The sequence below is a fragment of the Oncorhynchus tshawytscha genome, linkage group LG09 (assembly GCF_018296145.1).
Source record: "Oncorhynchus tshawytscha isolate Ot180627B linkage group LG09, Otsh_v2.0, whole genome shotgun sequence".
Lineage (NCBI taxonomy): Eukaryota > Metazoa > Chordata > Actinopteri > Salmoniformes > Salmonidae > Oncorhynchus > Oncorhynchus tshawytscha.
The window spans coordinates 42,910,826-42,928,107 of NC_056437.1; the positions used below are offsets into that span (position 1 = coordinate 42,910,826).

The following is a 17,282-nucleotide window of genomic DNA, read 5'->3' on the forward strand; positions in this document are numbered from 1 at the left end:
GTCTGACGGTAATTTTTAATATGAGCCGACAGGGGGGCGGCAGACTCCACGATTTGAATAGATGCGCAGTGCTGGGGTTTGTGTGGTAATACTGAAGGGAGAGTAGTGGAGGTGATGGGAGGGGGGATACGAGGAGCCAGAGGGGAGGGGAGGGGTGGGGTGGTGTGTGGGGGGTGGGAGGGGTCTTACATGGCAGACGTCACAGTTTGTGCAAGGGAGTATAGGCTGTGTTGTCAGCCTAGTGTCAGTCTGATGAAGATTGGCATTCAGGTAAGCTGTCATTCATTTTCAATGTCAGAGCATGGAGCAGGCTAACACTCCAGCGTCTTTTTTCCCCCCTCGCCCTCATTACAAAAGGCAGCACATTATTCATACAGACAGGGCCATGCTAGGGAGAGAGAGCGGGAGAGAGATAGAGCAAGATAGACAGGGAGAGAGGGGAGGAGGGAGAACGTGTGTGAAAGGGAGGGAGGAGAGGAAAAGAAAGAAACAGAGAAGGGAGATACATTTTTGTACTGGATGGGAAGACTGGATGTTTTTTTCTTGATGCAGCGTATGGATTAATAAAATATGTTGGTTATGTTTCTGTTAATGGCATTTAGGGCACGTTTTGCGAGGTGTTTGCGAGGTGTTTGTAAGGGATATGGAGAATAGAACAATGTTTTGGTTTGAGAGAATAATCGAAGGACTGCACAAGACAATTTTAGACACTGCGCACGTGAACGCGCTTTCCACGCGTGACAATGTATCATGCTTATTGAATAATGATTTATTAATAAGTTATTATGCATTTTTCTATTTGTGTGATTAATTAATTGTATTGGCAAATATGTTTTGACTGACATAGCCTATATGTTAGGCATTTTTCATGTATATGGATTTGTATATTCTTCATTGATTTTGCAGTATATTCTTCATTGATTTTGCACCTGGATGATTGTCTTGAAATGGCATTGTATCCGGTCTTATCCTTCTCATAAGCGTTTTGTTATTGATAGGCTATAGGTGGAACTAATGTGTCCTCTTGTTTAAGGCAAACAAACGCTTTGCTGTCAGACTATGTTAGGTAAAGTAGTTAGTCTACGACTAACTTTAGGTTATACTGTGCTGTTTTGCACCACTTACAGGCTATACAAAATCCACAGTTGCTAATGTATGTGAAAGAAATATAAGTGTATGAAAGGATGTCAACAAAATGGTTTATGTGTGTCAAATGGGCTACATTAAAAGTATATTTCAGTGAAGACCATTGGGGTGCATTATTTTGCATTTATGGCACATATGGTGGTTAAGCTTTATCCCACTGGGTACAGACATCACTTCAATGTCTATTCCAAGTTGTTTCAACGTAATTCCATTGAAATGAAGTGGAAGTAATGTTGATTAAACCAGCGTGTGCCCAGTGGGATGCTAGTCAGTCTTTGTAGCCTAATCATTCGTAATTGGTCTAAAATACAAATGCCATAGTTAAGCAGGTAGACTGGTAATGATTTGTCAGTCAAATCTTGTAATAGCCTGAGCATGGCAAAACGTTTTTAAAGGTCCAGTGCAATAAAAAAACGTGTTTTTCTATATTTTCTATACCCGTGTTTTCTATAGATGTTTCCACACTACGAGGTTGTAATAGTACTGTGCCCTTTTAATGTAAGAGCTGTTTGAAAAGATGGCCTGAAATTTCAGCCTGTTTTGGTGGGACGGATTTTTTGCCTGCCTGGTGACATCGGCATGCTGTAAAGTTAATAGACCAATAAGAAAGAGCGGTGCAAACCTCTCTGCCAATAACAGCAAGTTTTCAGTTTTCAGTTTTCCCCTCCCCACTCAGACAACTCCCAGTCTTAGCAAAATTCTTGCTTGAGAAATTGCTCTTTGATAAGAAGCTATTTTTGTTTATTTTTTTACTATTTTAATTGAAAACAATCACAATCACAAGGTACTTCATTGTTACCAAGATTTTTTTTGATATTGAGATAAAACAACTGCATTGGACCTTTTTAGATTTTTATCTTATTGGATTTGATTATACTTTTTTAAAATGAATTTTCCCATAAGTGATTTGGTTTGCATTAATCTGAAATTGCGTAATATAATGTACTGTAATATACATGTCATTGCCCTTGTCAGCATGTAATCCATGTCTATCAATAATAGATTCAGTTTGGCACTTTATTATTTCTATATTTTTAATAGGGATACAGAGGGTGATTTGTCTAAAGTGAATGGCTTGTGGCTGTCAGCATCACAGTGACTCCAATGTTTGCTTTTCAATCCTGAGGCATACCATGCAAGACCTCTCCAGACTGAACATTGGCTCTCTTTGTGTGGCACGATTCATTGCCCAGTCGCTACTTTCTATTTTAGATGACTTGTTTGTTCCAGAATTGGGCTTTTAGTGGGCTAGGCATTTGACAAGAACACACTCAAAGTTTTTCCACATAATTTGGAATTCACTTCAGTCGTGTATCCTCAATTTATTGCCATGTAAATTATAAAGAGTTAAGCTTTTTTGTCTTTCCCTCACGAAATTTCAATGTATAAAAAGGCATAGGGAGTTCTGATTCACTATCATGTCATGCCATACTAATGAGTTCAATATGTATCCATTTGCAATGTTTGGACATCTGTTATTATTTCATTTAGTCAAAGTAGTTGAGGCATTCTTTTCGTAAAACCCTGCATCTGATATAAACAATTTGTTTTGTTTTGTCTTTTTTTTCAGAGGGCGGTTCATATAATATATGCGCTGTAAAGATAACTGCCAAAATAATGGAAACACTTGAGTAAATAAGGGATACAAAGTATATTGAAAGCAGGTGCTTCCACACAGGTGTGATTCCTGAGTTAATGAAGCAATTATCATCCCATCATGCTTAGGGTCATGTATAAAAATGCTGGGCAGGCCATTATTTTGGCTACCATGGGTATGCCTCCATAGGAGGACAATGCCCCCATCCACAGGGCACGACTGGTAACTGAATGGTTTGATGAGCATGATGTAAACCATATGCCATGGAGATCAGTGACCAGATCTCAACCCAATTTAACACTTATGGGAGATTCTGGAGCGGAGCCTGAGACAGCGTTTACCACCACCATCAACAAAACACCAAATTATGGAATTTTACGTGGAAGAAAGGTGTTGCATCCCTCCAATAGATTTACAGACACATTGAAGCTGTTCACACACACACACACACACACACACGATTTAGATGCTCCAAAGCCCTGCTGGGATCCTAATTGATGATTTGTGTCATGGGACAAGCAGCCCAGGGGCAAAACTGCAGATACCCAACACCCATACATTATTTGCATATTCCCATTCCCCAGTTTATGGGTAAATTACATTATTAGGTGCGATGCTGTGCTCTCCTGCAGCTTTTAGAGGATAATCACTAATAAAGTGATTCAGTTGCACTAAATGAATGAAATAAACAGAGCAAGAACAGCATCTGTTATTAACCAATTTGTGCATTTATGTATGGCCATAAAGCGTTTGAGAAAATTGAAGCGATATGTAAATGGCTGCTCTTTCTTTGCCGTAGCACCTAATACCACCTCCTTCATATTGCCAAAGTAACAAATACATCATTTTCTCTGTGAATATTATCAATGTATTTCAGGTCTCGTTCTAATAGTCCCAGGGCCGGCTCTACTCTTTTGGGGGCCCTAAGCGAGATTTGGTTGGGGCACCCCCATCCCGCGGCAAAATACTTTAGTGTTTTAAAGCAAGTTTTCTGCAGTTCTACACATTTTGCCATAGGGTGGAGAGGAAACATTGCAATTTTATAACACATTTCATGCAATTCTACTCATTTTCCCATTGGTCAGAGAAAATACATTTGCAGTTTTACAGAAAATAACCTGCAATTCTACACTATTTGCCATGGGGTAGAGAGAATGTTTTGCAGATTTAAATAACATTTCCTGCAATTCTACACATTTTGTAATGACTTATGCCATGTTAATATAATATCTGAGTGAGAATGACTAACAAAATCCCCCTGGAGATCTGGGCCCCCATTCGGCCATGATAACTACAAGTTTAGATAGCTGGCAAGACTAACTACCAATCAAAAAAATTGTTAGCTAACATCGATAATTGAGTGACTGTCTGTGACTGACATAACAAGAGAAAAACCGCTGATGCACAACCAAATTCCGAACAATTGCACCTGGTGTATTCTACTATTCTTACTCTCAATAGTAAGTTGAAACCCCGACTGAGTCGTGTGTGTGCCCCCCCCCTATTTTGATCACACCGCGTATGTCGCTTATGCCTGGAACCGGCCCTGAAAAGGCCCATTTCATTTCATCTTTTTGTTAGCAGTCAGATGAAGCGATAGAAAGAGAAAGACCCTAAAGTATGCATGTTGTTTGGTATAATTCATGAGGACTTAGTCTGCTGGGTAGGTACAGTATATCTCTTTGGAGCTCACAACAAGTTGGGCCTTTTTCTCTGCAGCACAGGCCTCAAAAGTGAAGCACACCAGCACACCTCGAGCAGTTGGGATGCATGTTGTGGCACCTACATCAGAGGTCCTCACCGGCCAGGCACTAAGCCTACTTGATCCCTATTGCTTTCCTGAGGAATGACGAGGCCTGCTTTAGCTTTCCGATGGCTCAGTGTAAGGAGGACCCTGCATGCTTTTATACTTTACCCCTCGCCCCATTCTCCCTCTAATGCAGCATGGGCATCGCTCTTATTCTAAGTCCGTCACCGGGGACTGACACGGAGAGGAAACGGATTTTCTTGATTTATGCTCCGAGAGGAGCGATGGGCGTATTTAACGATCCTCAATATTGTTTGTGTCATGTGCTATTGGCTGATCTTTTGCTGCAACTTGCCCAGTCTGCAGAAGGACAGAAAATAGACATGGTCATGAAAATGCATTAGAACACTCCAAGATGTTTTTGAGGATGTTTCCAAAGCCACTACTGCTGAATAGTAACAAGCAGATTTTGTTCCTATGACTTTAATTACATGTTTTCCAAAATCAACAGATCACCAAATACTAGGCCAGCTCTATATGGTTCTATAGAGGTTGTCCAGACAACCCTCATGGTTGGAGATCTGTATAACTATAAAACAGCACAGCATAAAATAACATTGAACAAAGGTTTTAGTCATTTGCTAATGATTTCAGCATCAGCACTTTGATTTTATTGCCCTTTTTTAGAATGATGAAGTAGCAACAGGAAGACATTCTGGAAACTAAACAAAACTCACAAAACAGAATGCTGATGTTTTAATTGTGTTTAGCTGAAGCGGAGGTAATTATAGTTTGGTAGATTACAGTCAATGTTATATTATACAATTCAAAACAAAGTTAATTTCAAGTAAATGTAAACATCTTTACAATATTATTGTTATTATTGTTGCTATTATTGTTATTATTCAAACCAAAATCAACATTGTATTTAGACTGCAATGATTATTGTTATTCAAGGATCAAAAGTAAAATAAATGAACAGCAGCTTATTATTTATCCTGTGTTTAAAGACAGGACTGCAAACCTGGAACTTATTTGATTCTTATCTCTGGTGGAATGCAGATAATTCGAATAAATTAACACAGCCTTACAGAGAGAAATATGAAGTCTGCCACTAAATCCAGAATGTATTTTATTCTAGTAGCAGCTGAGCAGGGTGAGGTAAAACCGCTATGGCTGCTGCATATTTGTGTTCTCCGTTCTTCAAAAATACATAAATGTATGGGCAAAAATGGTAAACCTAAAGTTGCTTAAAAATCTTATACCCTTTAGGTTCAAGCTGCAGCTAGAGCAACCATTCATATTCCCTCAATTAGTTTTGGGGTGTGAAGTGTCATTGTCGAGTTGGCTGGAAATTTCGACCAGTTGTGTTACAAAACGTTGGCTGAGACGCAGACAACATGGAGAGAGTTTTTCCATAGTGGTTGTAGCCACGTGCCAAAATAGGGAGTTTCTTCTGAAATTGTCTTGATGGAATCCGGTTTGTCCATTGCCTCATCTTGATGATTGGCACCATACAGTAGTAGACTGTACTTGGAAAAACAGTATAAATCTCCTTGGAATGGATGCAATCGCTTTAGTGCTATTTTGTCCTAAACAGTGGCATCTTTCACAGTTTACTGGAATGACATCACTCATTCCTTTCTGACATTTCTATTTCCTGTGTATTTCTCAAAGCATTGTTCTACAGGATATCATTGGTTTGGAGGACAACATTTTCCCTCTGTACCCCCACCTCCTAGCTTTTTAACATTAGTCGATATTTAAGTTTCCCTTCCTGCAAATCTATTTGTGCACCTTGTTTTTGTTCTCCCTACGGGGTCCATCGAGGTTTATTATCAAAAGTCAGATGCAACGTCTGACATAGGAAATCGAGGACATTTTTCTCATGGGCTTTGTTATAGCAGAAGCACTGCATCAATGGACTGAAAGCATTGCTTAAACTGTGACATCAGAATCATTTATTGTAATGAGTTTTAGTGGTAATACCACAAATGATTTCCTCAATGTGTCCAACCCCTTACTGTAAAAGCGCAATGATTTTATATGAACGTTGACTACTGGAAGTGCATTTCTCCCTGGTAATGTTATGTCTTATGTTTTACTAGACTTTGACTCTCCAAAATACTTTAAGGAGTACCATTTTATCACTGTAATATAATGCATTAAGGCATTTTGGCCGCAGGGAGACTGTAAAGCTTCCAGCTTCTCTCAGCTTTGACATAGGTGATTGAGGGGTTCTAGGCAAAAACATTAGGCCCCTCTATAGCTACCTCTTCTAGAATTTGAGCCAATGATTCCATGGTTCTGTGCATTCTGCAAGCTGAACTCGTTGACTCAGTCTATTTTAGGGAGGGAAGTAAGCTATTCTCGAAATCCATCTTGTAAACATATACAGTGCCTAGTGAATGTACACCCCTTGCACAGCTATCACATTTTGCAGCCTTAAAATTTGATCTAAAAAGGATTCATTTAGATTTTTTCCCAACAGATCAACACAGCCTGCTTCACATTTTCAAAGAGAAAGAAAAGGTATAGAACATTTTCTAAATGAATAACGATAAAATACAACGATTTCTTGTGTATGTCTTGTACACCCCAAAGTTAATACTTGGTGGAAGCCCCATTGGCAGCAATTACAGCTGTACATTTTTTTGAGTAAGATTCTACCAACTCTGCACAACTCTTAGGGAGACATACTGTATTACCAGCTCATAAAATGTTGTTATGGACAGCAATGTTCAACTCAAGCAGATTTAAAGTTAGTATTGAGACTATACCCATGGGTACACTCAACACCTCTTGGAAAGCCATTCTGGTGTGTCTTTGGCATTACAATGTGTTATTGCTGTACTGAGAAATATAACTATATCCCAGGGTTAGGTATTCAGAAGACTGAGGCAGGTTTTCATCTGACATCTAACTCAGTCCTGGTTTTAATATTGCTGTCCATCAATGATTGCCAACCAAATTTAATGATCTTCAGCACTTTTGACAAAAACAATGGATATACAGTGCCTTCTGAAAGTCTTCACCCCCCTTGACTTTTTCCACATTTTGTTGTGTTGCAGCCTGAATTTAAAATGGAATAAATTGAGATTTGGGTCGCTGGCCTAAACCCAATAGTCCATAATGTCAAAGTGGAATTATGTTTCTTTCAAAAAAAAAAAAAAAAATTCATTTAAAATGAACAGCTGAAATGTCTTGAGTCAATAAGTAGTCAACCCCTTTGTCATGGAAAGCCTAAATATTTCAGGAGTAAAATATTGCTTAACAAGACACAATCAGTTGCATGGACTCACTGTGTTCAATAATAGGGTTTAACATGATTTTTGAATGACTAGCTCATCCCTGTACCCCACACATACAATTATCTGTAATGCCCCTGAACCGAACAGTGAATTTCAAACGCAGATTCAACCACAAAGACTAGGCACTGTAGGCTTTCCAATGCCTCGCAAAGAAGGGCACCTATTGGTAGATGGGTAAAATAAGCAGATATTGAATATCCCTTTGAGCATGGTGAAGTTATTAATTACACTTTGGAGGGTGTATCAATTCACCCAGTCACTACAAAGATACAGGTGTCCTTCCTAACCAGAGAGAAAGGAAACATTTCAGAGATTTCACCATGAGGCCAATGTTGACTTTAAAACAGTTACATAGTGTAATGGCTGTGATAGGAGAAAACTGAGGATGGATCAAAAAAATGGATCAACAACATTGTAGTTACTCCACAATACTATTCTAATTGACAGAGTACAGAATACAAATATTCCAAAACATTTGCAAATCCAATACAACTGGGACAATAGTGCTAGTACAAACTTGGACCCAGGTGCAGAGAAACACAGCAGGCAGAGGTAAGAGTAAATCCCGAATATTTACTTAAGGTCTTCATAGCAAAACAACACAGCAAGGGCACACGAGAACACTGAACAAAACATGAGACCTGAGCAACTGTCCCAGTCCACAGAGGAACCTAAATAACCATCCAGCAGTTGATCCCAATAAGCCCAATCAGGGTCACCTGGATACGGTTCTTGGTTGTAATGTTATTTAAACCCCAGTAATCGATACAGCGGCGATATCCCCCATCCTTCTTCCCAACAAAGAAAAAATCTGCAACTGCAGGTGAAGTGGATGGCCAAATATAATCTGCCGCCAGCACCTCTTCAAAACAACTGTTCATGGCTGTAGTCTCTGGACCTGAGAGAGAATACAGCCCTCCTCTCTGTGGAGTGGTGCCGGACAGGTCAATGGCACAATCGTAGGGCCTGTGAGGAGGTAGTTTTCTGGCCATTTGTTTGCTGAAGACCTGATCCAAATCCCAATAATCCCGAGGTACGCGGGAAAGATCGGGCTTGTCATTCCCAGCCAGCAGAACAGGAGGATCGGATGTCTCCAGACAAGCAGGACCGGAAAGGTTAGGAGAGAGTTGCTGGCAGGTGAACTGGCATGAAGGATTCCATCCCAGAACTCTTCCCAAAGGCCAGTCAATTTGAGGATTATGGGTGGAAAGCCACAGATGTCCAAGACCCAGGGGAAGCTCAGGAGAGTCCACCAGATGTAACTGGATAAGCTCCACATGGTCAACCAGAACTCGTAGTTCGATAGGCACGGTGAGTTGCTCGACCATACAGTGCAGTGACCGACAACGGAGTGTGCAGCTTAGTGAGTGGCAGCCTTTGTTGGCGAGCTAATGTGCAATTCAGAAAACAGTCAGTAGCCCTAATCTTTGAAAGCTGGAATATCCAACTGTTCCTTGTCCCACCACAGGTTGTCCAGAAGCAAGGTGCGTACCTTATTGGCCGCAGGAGACTGTATCTGACTCTCCAGAGCGGAAAGTCTGGTGCCTCCCAATTGCATCAGCTCCTCTGAAGGATATGAAGGAGGACCATAGCCGAATTGAGAACCCTGAAGGGGTACAGGACAAGCAGGCCCAGCATACGGCAGTGAAGAGTCGACTCCCTCAGCATGGCCCGAAACACTGGAACCAACTCAGGACCCCTCTGTCCTCTCATGACGATGTTCCCGAAGCCGGTTGTCAATCCGGATGGCCAGAACGATAAGCTCTTCCAGAGTGTCAGGGTTGTCCCGGGAAGCCAGTTCATTCTTGAGAACCTCGCTGAGTCCGTTCAGAAAGACTGAGTGAAGTGCCTGTATATTCCAACCGCTCTCAGCGGCGAGTGTCCGAAAGTCAATGGCGTAATCAGCTACGCTCCAGCTGCCCTGTCTTTGAGTAGCATTTCTGCCACTGATGGGGTGATCAAAAACCCTCCTCATCTCCTGGGTGAAGCTTTGCCAATTGAAACAAATGTCTGATTGCTGCTCCCAGATGGCCATGGCCCAGGCCAGAGCCCGTCCTGAGAGCAAGCAGATGACGTATGCCACTCTGGAACGCTTGGTGGGAAACGTTGATGCCTGTAGCTCGAAGACTAGCGAACATTGGAGCAGGAACCCACGACACCTCCCAGGATGCCCCTCATAGCGCTCCGGTGATGAGAGATGAGGCTCCCGAGGGGAGGAGGATGATGGGTTGGTAAGAAGTGGAGGGTTAGAAACCGCCACAGGTGCAGCAGCAGTTGCTCCCGTCTATCGCGTCTACAGAGTGAACACAAGAATTCCTAAATCCTCCGACAAAGTCTTCAGCCGCGCCTCCTGGCGACCAATCACTGTTCCATGGTTAGTGAGAGGCGACCGTAAGTGGTGGAGCTTGGAGTGTCCCTCGGACGATTGAAGAATCTCTGCTGGGTCCATTTTGCAGCTCAGGTCTACTGTGACAATAGTGCTAGTGCAAACTTGGACCCAGGCACAGAGAACCACAGCAGGCAGAGTTAAGGGTAAATCCAGAATATTTACTTAAGGTCTTCATAGCAAAACAACAAAGCAAGGGCACATGAGAACACTGAACAAAACATGAGACCTGAGCAACTGGCCCAGTCTGCAGAGGAACCTAAATAGTCATCCAGCAGTTGATCCCAATTAGCCCAATCAGGGTCACCTGGATACTAGAGGAAACCCACGGGTGCTACTCCAGGTAGTACACTCCAGGAAGAAACCCTGACCTGTGAGAACAACACATTACTGAGTACCACCCTCCAGATTTTCAAGCATAGTTGTGGCTGCATCATGTTTTGGATCTGCTTGTAATCGTTTAAAGACTTCAGGATAAAAGAAACAGAATGGAGATAAGCACAGGCAAAATATGGTAGAATCTTATTCAAAATGATTTACAGCAGTAATTTCAGCCAAAAGTATTAACTGTGAGGTATGAAGACATTTTTTCTTTCACTTTGAAAAGGTGGAGGAAAAAAACATATTTGAATCCATTTTTAAGGCAGAAAAATGTGACGAGTACAATGAGTGTGTAGACTTTCACTACACTTGATAGTTGATACTATCCTTATTTGACATATTGTTCAACCTTTAAGTATCTGAAATATACTGTTGTATAACGTGAAGTTTGTGTACCTTTTCCCATGATGTTACGTAATCTTAAAACAGACAAGTTAATACCCTTTGAAGGTGTGTCTCTTTCTGCAATAACTAACATTGGTTTACTGTATAGGTTGGAGAAATGCATCATCAGATAACTGCTGGCTACAGTTTTCCTTTATTTTATTAACCTTTATTTAACTAAGTAAGTCAGTTAAGAAATACTTCTTATTTTACAATGATGGCCTACCCCAGCCAAATCATCCCCTAACCTGGATGACGCTGGGCCAATTCTGCACCCTATGTGACTCGCCATCATGGCCAGTTGTGATTACAGCCCGGGATCGAACCAGGGTCTGTAGTGACACCTCTAGCACCAAGATGCAGTGCCTTAGACCTCTGCACCACTCGGGGGAGCCCGAGTTCCTCAAATTACTTTAACGGTCTTTGAGGATTTTTAAAACCAAAATTGATAAGCTGTCAACTTGGAAAGTGCACAGTTCATCCAGACGGCCATATCTGCTGTATTCCCAGTCATTGCTTTTCCCTCTCCTGTTCTCACCGCAAAACATTGATGTTATACCGTAACTTTAAAGCTACAGGATTGCATTGAGAGTCAACCCCTTAGCACTTTACTTTTAGTCAGTTAGGCTCGATTCTGTTCTTCATTACAGTTTTTTTTAATTTTGTCTGGAATTTTCCTCAGCTGCTTCCCTCGTTAAGACACAGAGTATTCTTGCAAGATTCCTCTTTAAATACCATTTCTTGTAGAGAATCGAAGTAGGTTTGTTGTGACATGACTAATGTGGAAATGTAATGTTTTGGCCAGTTGCTCTGCAGTATAGGTTGGGAATATCTGAATCTTGCTGCTCTTTCAATGCTTCTGCAAGAAGATCATGTTTAGCCCTAGCCATGTGTCAGACCCTGCTCCTTTATCACCGGAAGGCTGAAGCCCAAGGGGGCCGGGTTGATTTGTAATTAAGGAGAAGGTTTCTTTGAAATAGTATGAAGTACTGTAGGTCCTAAATGCTGATTTAAGGTCAGTTTTGCATCCATAACCTCTAATGAATAAGGCTAGGCTTTTGGGACGGTAAGCTGATCTAAGATCTGTGTGTAAGGGCAACTTTTACACAGTGCAGGTTTTCACTCCTCAACAGGAAATGCTTTAGTGACATGTTTATGAAGATCCCATTGAACTTTGTGTCCAGGAATTTCATTCGGGCTTGAAATGTAGTAAAGTCAGGGATTTAATATGAAATCCAAACCTTAAATGCAGTCAAAGGTAAATTAAATGACTGTGTACGGATCTGGGGATTTTTATGCCTTGAATTCGCAGTGGCACACACACACACGCACACCTTTTGTGAATGAAAGATGTGTGTTTGTAAGACGTTTTAGGCTAACCACATTTCAGTTCTGAAATAGTTGCGTTTTTATGACTCAACTCACATCTATTTTCCCACTGGCTTTTCCAAACAACACATGCCACTTCTTATTTTACGTCCTTTCACATTTGTTACGTTTGAGGGGCCCAGGGCATCAAGTTGTTGCCTTTCAAGTCACATTGTAAACAAGAACATGGCAGATTTATCAAGTGGATGCAGAGGCTCTGGGAAGTAGTGTGTGTTCTTGGGATTATCATATCAGACTCTAAAGGAATCTGCACACAGAGCAATTAGCGACAAAAGGATGCTAGTAGTTTCATTGTACATGTTACCCATTGTACCAAGAGATAAAGAGAACACTTTTGATTCCACTCAGTCTTTATGTGTCTGAAAACAATGGCCCAGTTCCTATTTTCCAGTTATTCTGTAATTATCAACATACAATAAAATGAACTATTTCATGTTAAAATGAATAGAGATTTACTATTGTCTTTAAATACCAAAACCAAAACGTCTTATCAGGGTTGCTTTATAGTAATAAATGAACCCTTTAAAGCCCAATGTTACATATACACTGACTGTACAAAGCATTAAGAACGCCTGCTCCATAAAATAGACTGCCCAGGTGAAATCTATGATCCCTTATTGACGTCTTTTGTTAAATCCACTTCAATCAGTAATATAATAATAATAAATGCCATTTAGTAAACGCTTTTATCCAAAGCAACTTACAGTAATTTTACATATGGGTGGCCCCAGGAAACAAACCCACAACCCTAGTGGTGCAAGCGCCATGCTCAAGCACCATGCGCTACTAACTGAGCCATACAGGACCACAATAATTGTAGATGAAGGGGAGGAGACAGGTTAAAGAAGGATCTTTTAAGAACTTTGAAACAATTGAGACATGGATTGTGTATGTGTGCCATTCAGTGGGTGATTTAAGAGCCTTTGAACGGGGTATGGTTGTAGGCAGGCACACCGGTTTGAGTGTGTCAAGAACTGCGATGCTGCTGGCTTTTTTTCATGCTCAATAGTTTCTCGTGTGTATCAAGAATAGTCCACCACCCAAAGGACATCCAGACAAATTGACACAACTGTGGGAAGCATTGGAGACAACATGGGCCAGCATCCCTGTGGAGTATCGTGGTACATTTTCTAGACGTTAATTCAGGCTTGGTAGTCCATTATCTATAGTATTATGTAGAGACTGCCCAGAAAAACAAAATTGGTTTTGTGAAAGTTCCCATAACATTTATTAGGTTGTGGCAAATGTTCTCATAACACAAAAACTTTCCAGTTGTGCTGATGATTACAGAATGTTTGTATAAAAAAATTGCCTGATGTTGCAAGAATGTTCCTAGAACGCATTTAATTTGTTTTTTAAAGATTCCCAGAATGTTTCCAGTTTGTGGAAACAGTCTGGTGGGAGTATTGTGGGGACATCACAAAAGATATGTTCCCAGTACTCCAAAACTGTCTAGTTGTGCAGAGGATTTTACTATGTTTCTTTTAGGGTGCAAAAAACATTCCCCTGATGTTGCAAGAACCTTTCTAGAACACATTTAATCCTATCTTTAAAGGTTCCCAGAATTGTTCATTAGGTTGTCGGAACAGTCTGGTGAGAACATTGTGGGGATATCACAAAATATACTGTGTGTTCCCAAAACATTAAAACTGTCCAGTTGTGCAGATGATTCTACAAAGTTTCTTTAGGGTGCAAAGAACATTCACCCAATGTTACAAGAATGTTCCCAGAACACATTTCATCTGCTCGTTAAAGGTTCCCAGAATGTTTCTTTGTGTTGTGGGAACATTTTGGGAATTCGACAAGAATTCAAACATTTAATTCGGTTGTGGGAACAGTGTGGGTACATTACAAGAGATAGGTTCCCAAAACACGTAATATGCTTAGTTGTGATGACATTCATACAATGTTTAAGTTTGGTTGCACAGGACATTCCTATAATGTTCACAGAGCCAAGTTTGTTATGATGGGAAAACATTGCTGGTACATTGTGTTATTACATTACCTAGAAACTTAATGAGAACATTTGAGGAATGTTCTGTGGTGATTGTTACAGATTCTGTGTAGAACATTTTATTGAATGTTAGAACATTCCAAGGATATTTCATTTTAAACATTTTTGTGATGTGGTCATCCTAATGTTAGCTAGCAAAACCCCTAACTACAACTTATTGGGAATCGTAGCTAATGTTCTGTGTTTGGTGGGAGTACTCATTTTCAACCTAGTCTTTCATTGAGCATTTATTCACTACAACTACTAATCCCATTTGGTATCGTTTGTCTATAATTTGTTACCACTCTTTTGTCTTATTATGTGTGCACATAATTATTGCAGTCATCACATTAGATTATTTCATGCATAATAAACAGACTCAAACTGTGTGCCGGGTAATTAATATGTTAGGATATGTGCTGCGATATGAGCTTTGCTTTTCTAATGATCCTATTGTTCCCGCTGTCCCTGAAATGTGAGAGTTACTGATCCAAATTTAACACAGTTAAATAGCAATGTCTTTCATCATACCTTTTTCTCTCTCTACACTTTCTTCTTTTTGGAAGATCCAGCAAATACAAAAAGATGCTAAAGAAATACTGCAGAGAGCATAAGTAGCGATAGACATGATTTAATTCTTGTTTCTGGTAGATAGATCTTAGTCGATTTAAATCACAGATGTGCTACACTCCATTCACAAGGAAAGAGTCTTTTGATCTTTTATGTATTGATAGCTCAGCTCTGGCCTGTGGAAGTTGCGATGCAAAGAACTGTATGGTTTTGATACAGGTTTGGAACTTCTTTCCAACTTAAGGCCCAGTGGCTTAACGCTAAACTGACTTTTTAAAGCAGACATGTTCGTGTTTTTAGGAAGGAAGTGTACAGTTCTCTGTAGAGGTCTATCAGACCAAGACATTTTGGGATTTTGGAGCTGCTGATAGCAGCTTTCGTCAACAGAATTGAAGCTACTGTTTGATCTCTCTGCACTGTCCTCATCTTGTCATGAATGACTGGATTAATCCTGTACAGGAATAAACAGACATGTTTTTCACCCTCTATTGTGGTAAATTGTCCATTTTCCCTAGGGTTTGGGGCAATTACAATTACAGGCAGTCAATTCAGAAAGTAAACTGAAATTACAATTCAATAAATTGAAAAAAATGCATTGATTTCAAATTACTTCACAACAAACTGAAAAGTAGAAGGTATGTATTTCAATATTTTTCCAATTCAGAATATTGTATTCAAATCACTTCATGAACTTTAAATCAAATTGACCCCAACCCTGCTTTTCCCCAATGAATAGTACAAAAAACACTGATAACCAGATGACTGTGGAGGTTTTTGCTGGCTGCTTTATTGAGCAACTATGTGCCTTTTCAATGGCCATAAGAGACCATGTATACATACAGTGTGTTTATAACCCCACTGCAACCTGTTTATAACCTATCTGCAACCTGTTTATAACCTATCTGCAACCTGCTCCACCACCAACTCACTGTAACAAAATACTTTTATCACCTTTGATTGGACAGTTTGGACCAACATGGCCCTGTACGGGTCTGTCATGTCATCATCTAAACACCCAGAACCAAATCTATTCTGTCAAAATATTTAATTTCTGTCATGCCTGCTCCCGCTCCCCATCCTTGGCGCTAGAAGGCACCAGGCGCCCCTGCATTACGCGCTCCTGCCACCATCATTACGCACACCTGCCTTCCACCCATCACGCACATCACCTGGACTCAATCACCTCTGTCATTTCCTCGCCTATATCTGTCTGGTTCCCCACAACTTTATTGTTGCTTGTCGTTTTGTACCCGTGTGCTGACGCTGTTCTTGTCTTGGTCTTTGTCTGTTGCCTGATTAAATGTTGACTTCCCGTACCTGATTCTCATCTCCGGCGTTGGTCCTTACAATTTGTCACAAGAGACTAGTCACGTCAGAACGTTAACATAATGCCATTGGCTGATCCAGTGAGTTTACCAGAGTCATAACCACATAACCGCCAGTCTCTGCCACCATATCATTCTAAAGACAGTGACCAACCAATCAACCTGCTTCCCCAACCATCGTAAGGTCAGAGTTGAAACACGACACCTATAAGGAGCCACGGCGGGTTAAAAAAAGGTGCCATTGTGTGGCACTAGAGAACACCAGTTATGTCACCTAGTGGTGAACCCCCGACTTCCATCTTCCACTTGACCTCAGTCCCTCCCGTTTCTATAACTTTATAATGGTGTCCCTGAAAAGGTTGATGACAGCTCTGTTCTAAAAGATAGATATAAACAGCTGCTGTGTAGTGTAGAGCGACTGGTGTGGGGCTGAACACAGCAGCTAGAGTGTCTGTGGCCCGCTTCCATGTCTGTGCTAGAATGACAAGGCCTAGCAGCAGGGCCAGATTACTGGACGGGCACGCAGGGCACGTGCCCCGGACCCCCGACCTCCAGGGGGCCGCCAGATAGCATATGATAGTAAAATAGGTAGAATTGCAGGAAGTTACCTTTAAAACTGCAACATTTTCTCTCAGCCTCATAGCAAAATGTGTAGAATAGCAGAACATTTGCTTTCAAACTGCACAAATGGGGAAATCTGAACAAAATATGAGCTATAAAACAGCAAAAAAAAAATTACTGCCCCATGCCCTCAATGGTGAAAGGCCGGCGGCAGGAGGCGAGATCAGATGGGAACATTCTAGCCAATGAGAGGCCCCAAATGCTTTAGTCTGGCCCTGTCTAGCAGGGTGAGGAGAGAATCCTTTCCACACAGACAGCAGTTATATCTGGTACTCGGGGTCTGTCTGGTCAAGGTCCCTTCTCTGTGGTGAGTACCTGGCCCTCTCCATGGGTTCGGCCGTCCAGGGTCAGTATGGTGTAAATGGACATTGTAGCCTCTGAGTGCTGATCTGGGGTCAGGTGTATGTGTTTAATAGTAATGGGTATGTTTAG

General features: G+C 41.0%; 1 protein-coding gene across 1 annotated transcript in view; it reads left to right on the forward strand.

Moving 5' to 3' along the window:
• The first annotated feature begins 201 nt into the window (after positions 1-201).
• LOC112257997 (homeobox protein PKNOX2-like) overlaps positions 202-17,282 on the forward strand; it is a 100,000-nt gene continuing 82,919 nt past the window's right edge. Inside the window, exon 1 of the mRNA XM_042327855.1 lies at positions 202-270. The gene's annotated coding sequence lies outside the window, so the exon portion shown is untranslated. The remainder of the gene's footprint in view (positions 271-17,282) is intronic.